General features: G+C 38.1%; 1 protein-coding gene across 1 annotated transcript in view; it reads right to left on the bottom strand.

Moving 5' to 3' along the window:
• Window positions 1-14,031, bottom strand: part of LOC105478761 (decaprenyl diphosphate synthase subunit 2) — a 296,816-nt gene that overhangs the window by 166,445 nt on the left and 116,340 nt on the right. The gene's annotated exons all lie outside the window — the stretch shown is intronic.

Genomic DNA, 14,031 nt, shown 5'->3' with positions numbered 1-14,031 from the left:
TGTCTACAGGGAAAGTCCATTAGAATCTCTGCTTAGGGCACAAGTCTATTTTAAAAAAAGGTTCCTGTGTCAAAGAAAATACATAAATATCTGTATTTCACAACATATAAAGAATAAATGTGTGAAAGGAAACATGCAGTAATAGAGATAATGGCCTGCAAACATAAACATTTTTATTTTTAAATTGTATAGAGCCCCACCAAAATCCACATTCAACCCCTTAGGAAAATTTTTTCTCAATAAATCAACAATAATACATGGAGCACTTGAGTGCCCACCATAGTGCTGGGGCTTTGGAGGTCAAAGAAAAAGTCTGTAACCTGATTTCTGTCCACTATATAATTCCACACCACAAACCTTAGAACATAAAGATTTGTGCTCAGTGCTGAAGATGTCAAAATGACTAAGAAAGTATCTGTAAGGCACCCTAATTCATAGGTTGTCTACGGTAATAGAAAGAGCATGAATTCTATGGTCAAATGGGATTTGAAACTCAACTCTGTGATTTTCTTACACTATGAACTTGAGCACGTTATTAAATTTCTCTAAGCCTGTTTCCCAAGAAAAGCAGTTTCTTAACCAATGTTAAGCGTTATATAAATGCGCTAATATAAATAAAGAATACGGAACAGTAGCAGACTTACAGAAATCTCTATATGTTAGCTATAATAATAATTATATTTCTACATTTATTATAGTCAGCTTTGCACATAGCAGGTGTTCAATAATGTTGAATGAATGAATGAATGAGCAAAGGAACAAATCTAGCAGAGAGACAAGATAAATATACAGATTACTATAAAATAGATGAGAAGTGCCTCAAAGGTACAAAATGTAATAGAGGCCTCAGTGGTGGGAGAGGTGTTAGGTTGGAAGATGATTAAGATACAGGCCCTGACTTCTAGAGGGTACTGTTTAGTAAGAAAACATATACATAAATCAGTCATTACAAACCAATGTGTTAAGTGTTTCAAGATTTCACAGAACTTTCCCTCTATATTCTAGTTCTAATTACACCATGGCTTTTCCTGGAGTGTCCAAATCCTGTATGTTCATGAGTAGATATGCCTAATTTCTGCAAGCCACAAACTGAGGAGCTGAGAGGTGGAACCAGTGCTCAATGCTCCCCTTGTTTCCTCCTCATCTTGGTGAAAACCACTGTTTCTTTGAAACCAGCTCTACTTCCACCATCACTCCTCTTCTCTGTGCCTCTAATTTATTGAGGTCTCAGTTCTGTTGTTCTGGTAGACTTCTATCATGTGAATTGCCCACCCTATAGTTTTTCAATCTACTCAATTCAACCACCTCCACTGTATTCTGTCAAACCCACTTTAAGGCACAACTGAAACATAACCATTCAGAACTGTTCCACTTTTGAAATCTCCACTTGGATATCCAACTTTCCATCTACAACCTACTGTCTTTTCAGCTCTCTCATTGCATTACCACTTCCACCCCTGCAATCTGATTCATCATGACCTCCAGTCCCTTGATCACTACTTTCTCTCTAGTTTTGGGCTCCCTCAACCTCACTTCCTACCTGATGGGGCCTAAACAATCACTTTAGATCAACCTACAGTCTTGCACATACCCTCTTCTTGATGACAAAGAAAAACATTGATCATGCTTTTATCTTCCTCACTTCTACTCTAGGGCTGTTAGGAATTGCCAGTTGCTATTTTAAGGAATTTGTATTTAATCCTGCAGGGAATGCAATTGAAGAATTAAGGATATTTTACTCCACTTAAAAACTTGAGGCCCAGGTCAGGTGTGGTGGCTCACGTATGTAATCCCAGCACTTTGGGAGGCCAAGGCAGGCGGATCACTTGAGGCCAGGAGTTTGAGCCCAGCCTGACCAACAGTGAAATCCCGTTTCCACTAAAAATACAAAAAAATTGCTGGGCATTAAGGCACACACCTGTAATCCCAGTTACTTGAGAGGCTGATGCACAAGAATAGCTTGAACCTGGGAGATGGAGGTTGCAGTGAGCTGTGATCGGGCCACTGTACTCAAGCCTGGGTGACAGAGCAAGACTCTGTCTCAAAAGAAAAAGCAAACAAACAAAACAACAACAACAACAAAAACTTGAGGCCAGGTGTGGTGGTTCATGCCTGTAATCCCAGCACTTTGGAGACCCAGGTGGGTGGCTCACTTGAGCCCAGGAGTCTGAGAAAGGCCTGGGCACCAAGGCAAAAACGCCTCTCTACAAAAAATACAAAAACATTGGCCAGGCGTGGTACCTGTAGTCTCAGCTACTCATCTGACCCCGGGACATTGAAGCTGCAGTGAGCCTTGATCGTTCCACTGCACTCCAGCCTGGGCAACAGAGGGAGACCCTGTCTCAAAAAACAAAATACAAAAACCTTGAGAAGAGGAGGGAATGATGGAAATCTTAACAACAGAAAAGGGAGACTCAAGAGTCCAGTAACTACAGAGAGGGAGGATGCCAGGATTAGAGATAACCAATCACAGAATCTACCCTCTTTGCCTCTATTACCAACACCACACCCATTTTCAGGAGTGAGAAGGAAAGTCCAAGAGCACAGTGAGAAAGACATTTCTCAGGCACTAAGCCACCTACAGATGTCAGCTCTCACCTATCATTGTATGTAAGGGTGTTAAAGACTACCTACCTTTAGTTAAACAAAGGGTTTATCAGTGGACATGGGTGGATTGTGAACCCAATGGTAAATGTGGAAATAGCTCTAGTAGTTAAGTTCTAGCAAAAGAGTTTTAGAAAGGAAATACATCAAAAGCAAGTGTCAGGAAGACTCTAGATGTATACATTATTTCCTTACCTTCTCATTTGAGGTCAAAGACTATTTCTTACTCATATTTGCATTTCTTTCAGTGTCCAGTGCTGCGCCTTATAGAGACAGAGGGTGGTCAGGATGACTTATACTGGACCATAGGATACTTGAACCTAGCTAGATGTGTACCCTGTTAGTTAAGCTCCTGGTTTGAAGCCCATTATTGCCCCTACTGTACAGATGAGTAATTTCAAAGAGTGATGAAGTAACTTACTTAAGGTCAAATAGCTAATCAATTGCAGAATTGAGACATGAACCCAGATCTCTGGCCCTTCATCTATGCCTTTATTATAACACACTGTTTACCACTGAGATGCCTTCCGTTTGAGTTCAAAGGATCACCATTAAGTCATGAAGCTACTAAGCTGACTCTGCCAATAAAATTATCATTTTAAGTGATCTGCACGACTTTTATCACATGATGAACGCCCAAAATTAAGCACTGTTTAAAATGTAGAATTAGACACTGGACAGTGCCTTTAACTTTGGCTACTTACCAGTCATCATATAGCCCTTCTTTAAGGAAAGGATTTAAAAATTTTTTACCATTAACAAAAACAATTTATACAGCTTGTATTTTGCTGTGATAGATTAGGCAGGCTAATCTGTATCATGTTATTTACATATAATAAACTAACTCAGCTGAATAGATTAGTAGGTGAGCCCACCTACTTTTTGTGGTTAATTACACTGTTTTGTAAGAGGCTGATCCTATTTTGTGTTTTACCAAAAGCTCTGGTGAAATAATGACTTCTGACGTACAGTATGTTAAACATAAAGAGCCTTCCCTTTTCTTGCTCAACATATAATTGCTGCATTTGTGCATGCTGTGTAAGTTGAACATAACAATAAAAACTTAATGAAGAAAATAAGTGCTGGTTGTAATGAATTAGTAATATTACTAGATTTGTATCTGGAGTTTACATTTACTGTTGTAAGTAGAATACAATCAATAGGAATATGTAATCAAATGGCACATGCTTTCATCTCTTGAGATCTCTCTGAAAAGGGAGCTGAGATATCTTTAGGAAATTATTTTCAAAAGCCTACACTAAATTCAATTATTCTGCATAATCATTTAAAATCACTGTCAAGCGTTCCTCATTTTTAAGGTTCTTGTAGTACAAAAGTACAAAAAGATACGTTTCTTAAATAGGCTTTTATTGCTTTACAAGTATGAAATATAACTTTTTCATTTTTAAATTTAGTTTTACAAAATAACATGAATAGGTTGTTTATTAAAAAACTGAAATACTACAAATGAAGTCACCTTTAGACTATTCCCTTATATCTGTTTCCAAACCTCTCCAACCCCTTCCTTCTTCAACCACTGTTATTAGCAGGTGAGTAAGGTTCCTTCCAGACTCTTTGTTTGCATTCACATGTTATCTTAAAAACAAAACAAAACCATAACTGATTTTTAAAATGCTACATATTTCAGTATTACTTATTTCATGTTTATATAATCGACCCTAAATAAACAACATGATCAACATGTTCCACCTTAAGCCTCATTTCTTAAGATGTTTTTTGACTTGATTGGTCCCCAAGGGAAATATAGTTTGTTAATTTTGTTTGGCATTTTTAAGTGCTAGACGAATTCTAATGTGTGGAATGAAGGTGAGGATTGATAGATAGTCACAGCCTATTGTTACTATAATTAGAAGTCATCAGATGCTAATTAGTACCACATTAAAATGATAAATTATGAACTACAATATTTGCAGCTGAGACCAAGTTCAATTCCCTAAATTTAAAGGTTTATAGAAAAAAAAAACTGGCCTCTTTCACAGCATTTTATATTCTCCACTTCTCTCCTTAAGATTATTTCACACAGTCCTCTAAATATTCTATCACTTCCTCTAACACCACACTAAGCGTAACCAATTTTCACTTAGAGGAGAAATTAATGTTAAGATCTGTAATTTGATTTTAAGATGTTTTCTTGATTTAACTTATAGTTATGTTTATGATGCTTTTTGTGATAAGTTCTTGACGCCCAATAATTACCTCAGTACGTACAGGTGCTTCTTGACTTACAATGGGGTTATATCCTGATAAACCCATTAAAAGTTGGAAAATTTTAAGTTGCACCATGGTAAGCCAGGGACTACCTGCATATCATTAATTTAACCTTAATCAATTGAATATACCGCATAGAGTGAAGAATTAGCACAAATGCCAAGAAATTGATGGTGTCCATTTGAACAGATGGCAAATTTTAAAAAGCTAAAGCTAATCTAAACGTAGCAGTTTACTTCATTCCTGCTTTTTCTAACAAAAATAATTTTTTAATAGTTTATTATTTTTATTTATAGTTTATGCATTTTCACAGGATATTTCATCTGGTCAAAGAGGCCAAAGGAAGAAAGTTCAGGTCAGCCCAGGGACTCCAAAGCCCTCATTCTAATTACAGGATGGGGTTTCTAAGCTAACTGCCTGTTCATGTCTTTTGTCCATATTTGTGTTATAATTTTCTTCTTCTTCCTGATTTATAAGATTTTCAACTGATTTGTAGGTTACAACTTGGCTTTTGGTCATGTATGTTGTAAATATTTTTGTAATATGGGCTTTGTCTTTTGACTTCATGGGAATTTTTTCCACTGAAGAGTTTTTTTTAATGCAAATAAATTAATCTTTTTGTTTATAGTGTATGAGTTTTGGAACTTTTTCATAAAGCCCTCCCTGCTCTAAGACAAATACTACCGCTACTAGTGACAATAATTCAGCCATGATCAAACAGTCATTGCTATCTATATGCTAGAAATATGCTGAATGCTGGGGTAATAAGGATAAAATACAATTATCTGAACCATGGTTTTTTCTGTTTTTCTTTTTTTTTTGAGACAGAGTCTTGCTCTGTCGCCCAGGTTGGAGTACAGTGGCACAATCTTGGCTCATTGCAACTTCTGTCTCCTGGGTTGAAGACATTCTCCCACCTCAGCCTCCCGAGTAGCTGGGACTTACAGGCATGTACCACCACGCCTGGGTAAATTGGGTTTTTTTTTTTTGTATTTTTAGTAGAGACGGGGTTTTGCCATGTTGGCCAGGCTGGTCTCAAACTCCTGACCTCAAGTGATACACCCATCTTGGCCTCCCAAAGTATTGGGATTACACACATAAGCTACTGCACCCGGCCCAATCATCTAAGCTATGTTTAAAAGCACATAGAGGATACAGTCTTCTCTTATCAGCATTACAAATAAATACAGAAAATGGTTGGTTATGATTTTCTTCTTATTCGCCAACTCACCTGCCACCCCAGAAGTCACATAGGTAATAAGATAAAAGTAGTTGTTTTGGCTGGGCACAGTGGCTCACGCCTGTAATCCCAGCACTTTGGGAGGCCAAGGAGGGCAGATCACTTGAGGCCAGGAGTTCAAGACCAGCCTGGCCAACATGGTGAAACCCGAGTGTCTCTACTAAAAATAGAAAAATTAGCCAGGCGTGGTGGTATACACCTGTAATCCCAGCTACTCAGGAGGCTGAGGCAGGAGAATCGTTTGAACCTGGGAGGTGGAGGTTGCAGTGAGCCGAGATCATGTCACTGTACTACATTCTGGGAGAGAGAGCAGGGCTCTGTCTCCAAAAAAAAAAAAAAAAAAAAAAAAAAAAGGTGGCTGTTTTACAAATAGAATTGGTATGCTTTAAAATCTGTCAGTATCTATTATGTACCCTGGCAAATAGAGCATCTAAAAGGAAGAAATGCCAACGATCACTTTACTTCTCATTCAATTACTCATTTAATGTTTTTTCATTCTTGCATATTCTACTTATACCTGAATTGATCTCTAGTAAACAGATTAGAGACAGAGCAAGGTTGGTAAAAAGAAGGTGGCAACACTTCTATAAATGAATAAGTGTGTCCCAGGACACTGCAGATCTTTAATTCAATTTAGTGTTTTTTCCTCAGATTGGCAGGTGTGTCTCGTGGTTGGATGCGGTCCAGTGGGTCCCTATTCTGCAATTCCGATGCAGTGGGAACATCACTGCACTGGTCCCCACCAGCAGCATATTCTCTGCCCTCTCCTGCTTAGCGGAAATGGAGTTAAGGGTAACACAAACTCAGGAGAGTCTAAAACCCATCAGTAAAACTTCAAGACTTACAGATACCACAATGGAAGCTGCAGATAACAGAGGTGGGTAAAGAAAGTGTAGTAAAAAAAGGAATCGGTTGAAATATGAAGGGAAAATAAAATAAACTTTTGATGAGACTTAAAAAATTTCCCTGAACAGGGCCGGGGGTAGTAGCTCACGCCTGTAATTCTAGCACTTTGGGAGGCTGAGGCTAGTGGATCACGAGGTCAAGAGATTGAGACCATCCTGGCCAACGTAGTGAAACCCAGTCTCTGCTAAAAATACAAAAAAATTAGCTGGATATGGTAGCACATGCCTGTAGTCCCAGCTACTCGGAAGGCTGAGGCAGGAAAATCACTTGAACTCGACAGGCAGAGGTTGCAGTGAGCCAAGATTGCATCACTGCACTCCAGCCTGGCGACAAAGTGAGACTCCATTTCAAAAAAAAAAAAAAAAAAAAAAAAAAAAAAAATTTCCCTGGACATTCTGCAACACCTTTTAAATGTTGTGTTATATTTTGGTATTTGTGTGTGTGTGTGTGCTATTCCACTAACACTTTTCTTTTTTTTTTTTTGAAATGGAGTCTCACTCTGTCGCCCAGGCTGGGGTGCAGCGGTGCGAACCTGGCTCACTGCAACCTCCGCCTCCCAGGTTCAAGCAATTCTCTGCCTGAGCCTCCTGAGTAGCAGGGATTACAGGTGCCCACCACCATGCCTGGCTAATTTTTTTGTATTTTTAGTAGAGACGGGGTTTCACAATCTTGGCCAGGCTGGTCTTGAACTCCTGACCTTGTGGTCCACCCACCTCAGCCTCCCAAAGTGCTGGGATTACAGGCATGAGCCATGGCACCTGACCAATACTTTTCTTTTCCTTCTTTAAATATATTATATTGCTTCACATAATAACTAGCTTAAAAATTAAGATTGTTTCATGAAGAGTGCTTTAGAGTCTGATTATAGCTCACATCCTGAACTACAGGTTGCAAAGGACATAATAAACTGCCATCCCTTTAAGTCACGGTCCATGTTAAACTACTCTGTAAGACTTACACTGTAAAACATGTGTTTCAAATGTTTGTTTCAGTCTAAAACACTTATGTTATACAGAAGATCCAGTCATCCAGATAGAGATTTAAATGAATACTATGTTCAAGGCATTGGTGAGCTATAAAGGTATACAAAGCTAAGTGCCTACTCTGAAGGAGTGGGAAATCTAATAAAGGCCATGAAGCAGCATGACTGGGGTCTGGAATGGCAATAAGAAACCACATTTGTGAAGCATATTCTATGTATGAGGCACTGTTCTAAGGGTTCTCGATGTATTAACTTATTTAATCCACCTGATAGACATATGAGGCACAGAGAGGTTATCTAACTTGTCTGGGGTCACACAGCTAGTAAGTGATGAAACAAGAATTTGAACTCAGACAATTTATAACCAATATATATATTTCTTCCTCTACTTGACTACTTAATATGGGACCTTAGAAAGTTACTTCACCTTTCTGAGTCTCAGTTTTCTCACTGGTGAAATGGTTATTTCTTTTCTTTTTCATTTTAGTAGAGATGGGGTTTCACCATGTTGGCCAGGCTGGTCTCGAACTCCCGACCTCAAATGATCCGCCCACCTCAGCCTCCCAAAGCGCTGGGTTTACAGGCGTGAGCCACCATGCCCAGCCTGAAACTGTTATTTCTGCCTCACAGAGTTCTCATTAGGATTCAAAGTTAGGCATGCTGATATAGAGAAACATTTACCCAACTTTTGCAGCTTTCCACAAGGTGTACTACTACTGACAGGGGCCAATGGGTTCTGTAGTCAAATGACTGGGAAACAACATGTCAGAGTCATGATACATAAATCTGTACCTAACTCCTGAGAATTCTTAAATGAAGGAATCTTTCTAACTCTGTTTAACCTGGTATGCCCACACTTATTTGATCCCAGAACCCTTTGTCTCACTGAACATCTAGTTATAACTTTAGCTCTGGAGGAGAAATTGGTAAATGCTGACAAGAAAAAGGCATGAAATCAAAGGACCCAATGGGTTCAAGTCTGGTTCAGCCAATTTTTAACTGCTTGCTATGGGCAACAGCTCCATTGCCTCTCCAAGTCTCTGCTTTCCCTCTCAGTTTTTGCCTAGACTACTTCAATAATTCCCTGGCTGACTCTCTTATCTTGGACCTCACCTCTCAGGGTCACCTTCTAAGCATCAGCTAATTATGTTCCATAGCACAGATACAGTAACGTGACCCCTTTTGCTTAAACACCTTTGTGATAATAGCTAAGAATAAGAGCAAACACTTACAGAATGCTTACTATGCCATGCATTATTCTACTCACTTGTTTAATTCTGAAAACATTCTGTGAAGTACCCACTGAGGCGTGGCTACTAGGTGGGGCAGTCAGCTTCCAGATTCCAAGTCCACTCTGCTGTCTCTTGAACTCCCCACAATTTCTCCAGGATATCGCCCTAATTCCTCAGGCCCTTCACAGTCTGACTTCAACCTTTCCTTTCCACCTCATCTTTATTCCCTACTTCTCATATATGAGTTTCTAGGACTGTGAGGCTGGCCTGTAGATGGCTGCCTTCAGTTCACAGGGCATTCTCCCTGTATATGAATATCTGTGTCCAAACTTCCCCTTTTTATAAGGATGCCAGTTATATTGAGTTAGGGCCCATTCTAATTACCTCATTTTGACTTGATTAGCTCTATAAAGATCCTTTCTCCTAATAAGGTCACGTTGTGAGGTACTAGGGTGTTAGGACTTCAACACATGAATTTTGGGAGGATAAAATTCAATCCATAATACCTGCATACATAATAAAGCTAGTCTCTTTTCCATAAATTCATACAATCATGTAACAGTTACGTACTGAGTGCCTATTAATTACAATGTTGGTACTGTTCTGGGCCCTGCTAGGTACTTCTATACCCCACAAAGATGTGGGGTATAGAAGCTGGGTACAGTGGCGGGCACCTGTAATCCCAGCTACCTGGGAGGCTGAGGCAGGAGAACTGCTTGAACCTGGGAGGCAGTGGCTTCAGTGAGCCAAGACTGCGTCACTTCACTCCAGCCTGGGTGATAGAGCGAGACTCTGTCTCAAAAAAAAAAAAAAAAAAAAAAAAAGGAAAAAGGTAACATTTGCTGTTGTTAACAGAGAAACCCTAAAATTTAAGTGGCTTAACAAATCAGTTTTTCTTCTCATACATCTAGTCTGTATGCATGTTCCTGATGGGCAGGTGACTTTCCTTCAAGAGTGATTCAGGGACATAGGCAACTTGCATCTTGAATGGCTCACTTCCCAGATCATCTGCTTACGGAGTATTACAAATGCAGCATTTTTATGGCCAGGAAATAGTAAATATCACTTCTACTCCTACTCTATTGGCTAGATCTCAGTCACATGGCCAGTCACTTGCTTGGGAAGCTGAGAAGTGTAGTCCAGCCGGGTACTCGAGAAGAAAAGAAAATGCGTTTGGCATACTTGTTTCAGTCTCTTCTACCAGTTAAGAAGGTCTGGGAAACTTCAGGAAATGAAAGTAGAGTGCAAATACGTTCAGTCTGTGGCCTGCTTTTAACTACTAGTTAGAAAAGAAGATTGAGTTAGTTCTTGATAAAACAACCAAGCAAGCAGAACTATCAGCCAAAATATTCACGTGAATTTCTGTAAACTTAATAATCATGAGAAAAATCTATACTTTTTAATATTATACATTATATATTGTAATAAACTATCTTTTGTACACAAAATAAAAATGTTATTACTAATAGAATGGGAAGTTGTAAACATTTTCTTGATTGTGGCTAGGGATAATTGTAAATTTAGTAATACTTTTTTGACTGGCTTTGCAACCAATTTTTAAAAAGTCAAGGTTAGTGGAATAAGCCTAAATAAAGCTCACAGTCTTGTTGGCAAAGGCTATGGTGAATGTTTATGGTACATTTTTATAAATGTGGCTTTCCTGCCCGATTTTCAAAATGTAGTTATTACATTTCAGTCTCAATTCTGCCTCTCCTGGCTGTTATTAGTTCACTAGACATCCACAGCACCAATTATATCCTTAGGCCAAACAAAAGAGATCACCTACCTCCCATTTGGTCCTTCAGGCAATTTACTCAGGTCCCATTGTCTGACATCAAAGTCAAGTTTATGAGAGAAAAAATACCAACAAGGTAAATCCCAGTAGTTTGGAGGTGAATTAAAAAGCTCTCAAATCAGTACTTCCCTCAAATGTTAAATAATTCACTGTGGCATTATAGATACAAGCCTCCAGCAAAAGTTACACTTGAACAATTAAGGAAGCAAGAGCTAAACAAACGACTTCAGGGGTAGAGAAACAAATTCATGGTTTCTCATAGTACTATACCAAATTACTTTTTCACATTAACAAGTGTGTAAAACACCCAAACACCCCAATGACTTACTAAATGAAGTTTGATTACAGAAAATAGCCTGGGTTTACATGCCAGGATTATTCCCTAAATGTAATTGTGGATTTTATACACTTCAGTATAAAGCCCATTTATGTTATTTGGAAAGGTTTCATGTTCACAGTGTACCCCTACTCTTTTCCAAATTTCTTTTAGTCAACTTGGTTGGATTACAATGACCATCTACCAACATGTTATGTGAAGGACCAAAAGCAATGAAATTGTTTCCTAAAGGCTAGATAAGAACTTAGAAACACAAGGTTGGATCACAGTGTACCATGTGCATACAGATTAATAGTTCCTGCTGAGTAGAAAGAGTATACACACTTTGAGATAAAAATGGGATTTCAATCCCAACTGTATCACTTTCTAGCTAAAATATTTCAGGTAAGTCTTAACCTGAGTATTAGTAATCTCTTCTGTAAAATGGGAATAATTTACTTATGTAACAAATATTTATTGAATATTTACTATGTACCAAGTAGTATTTTGCAAGGATTATTTTAGGATTAGAGATTAAAAAAATAGTAGGTGCTCACTATCTATATGTGTAGCTATCCAAATGTACAAGCAGATGACTAATAAGAAAGGGTCAAAGTCAGCAGTCTGAAAATCAATGGAATTCCTAAACAAAAACAGAGATACATGGGATATAAGGCAATGTGAGGTCCATTTGCTTTCCAGGGACTAACAGGTAATTAGTACTCATTCTAAATTTTTATATATTTTCTCTAGTTATCTCAACTAAACTTAGCCAAGAGTTTTCTACAAAATTTATAAGGTAAACTTTTTTTTTTTTTTTTTGAGACAGGGTCTCATTCTGTTGCTCAGGCTGGAGTGCAATGGTGCGATCTTAGCTCACTGCAACCTCTGCCTCCAAGGCTCAAGGGATCCTTCCACCTCAGCTTCCTGAATGCCACCATGTGCCTGTAGTCTGGCTAATTTTTTATATTTTTTGTAGAGACGGGGTTTCTCCATGTTGCCCAGGCTGGTCTTGAACTCCTAGACTCACATTATCCATCTGCCTCAGCCTCCCAAAGTGCTGGGATTATGGGCATGAGCCACCAAGCCCGGCCTCTAAGGTAAACTTTTGAGCTCTATTTTAAGCAGGTTTTGGGGAAGGATGTAGATGTATTAAAGATGTGACAAAGAGTTTTCCATTTAAAAGTTGATAAAGATATGCTTACAAGATGACTTTTTAAAAACATACTAATTTAATGCTAGTCTGATCTATAACTGAAATACATACATATTTTGAAATAGACTAGAAAGGTAGAATGGAATCAAGAAAAAAAAAACAACAATGAGGTTTGGAGGGAAGATGAGAACTACAGTTAGAGCTTCAACTCTCCTCATTACAAGCTGTGTCACCAGAAAAAGCCTCAAAATTTTTGAATCTGTTTTCTTGAGTAAAATAAGCTTAACAACTCTTACTATGGCATTATTATAAGAACCAAATGGAATAGCTGTCATAAAAATGCTTAGTAACCTAAAAGCACTAAACAAATATAAACCATTTCAGAGTGAATACGTGATCACAAGATATCCCTTATAGTGAAGGGTATTTGTATGAATGAAGGGTAAAAGGTTTACAAAAAATTATATTGGTTGGAGGAATGGGCATTTGCAGTCACAACAGTAACCTTTTTGCTTGTTGCTAATGAGGAAGGATCATTGAATTTCTGGCTGGCAAGCAACAGTAATCCCTAAATATTATGGAACAGAAAACATTTATGGACAAGACCACTAGAAATAAAATTTTTTTAAAAAATCTATTTTTAAAGTAAATCAACAAGGTCAATTAGCCATAAGTCAAAGTTCCTAGAAATGCTTCTTTTTGTGAGGAAAATTTCCTTATCACCTATATTGTTAGGGTGGTTTTAATTTCATATGCCAAAGTCTAACTGTTGATTGTTACATCTATATAGACTTTTAATACAGTGCCAAGCATATTGCTAGAATTAAATAAAATTATTGCTGACATACTGTTACTAAAAATATATCCAGTGATTTTTTTAAACAAAACTGAAAATTTTATTTTATATGCAGCAAAAAATGAGTAATACATATTTACAAATTTGTTTTTCAATCTAAATGCGTGAGATGTAAAAAATTTTTATTCCAATAACCAGTAAAAAAGTAGACTATAGCTCTTAAAATGATAGCAGCATCAATCTTTGTACAATGAGGTACTATTTTATCTTATTTTATTTTGAGATAGAGTCTTGCTGTTACCCAGGCTGGAGTGCAGTGACACGATCACGGCTTACTGCAGGCTCAACCTCCCTGGCCTCAAGCAATCCTCCTGCTTTAGTCTCCTGAGTAACAGGGACTACAGGCACATGCCACCACAACTAGCTAATTTTTAAATTTTTTGTAGAGATGAGGTCTCACCTGTGTCCAGGCTGGTCTCAAACTCTTGGCCTCAAGTGATCCATCAGCCTTGGCCTCCCAAAGTGCTAGAATTACAGGTGTGAGCCACTGTGCCTGGCCAACAAGGTATCATTTTGAGTAGATTTAAAAATCATAAATCCTGAACTAAGTGGCACAGAGGTCTCCACAGAGACACAATAATACATCATAACGTGAGGGAGAAGTGATGAACAGAAAATTTTAAATGCCCAAGGTAGAAATGAAAGTATTTCACACAAATGTGTGAAGAAATTTACCAGAGTTATGTGTAGAGTTGGCCAAGACTATCACTCACTA

Source organism: Macaca nemestrina, chromosome 5, assembly GCF_043159975.1.
Source record: "Macaca nemestrina isolate mMacNem1 chromosome 5, mMacNem.hap1, whole genome shotgun sequence".
Classification (NCBI taxonomy): domain Eukaryota; kingdom Metazoa; phylum Chordata; class Mammalia; order Primates; family Cercopithecidae; genus Macaca; species Macaca nemestrina.
The sequence above is the reverse complement of the archived record's forward strand: the minus strand, read 5'-3'. Positions and strand labels throughout refer to the sequence as shown.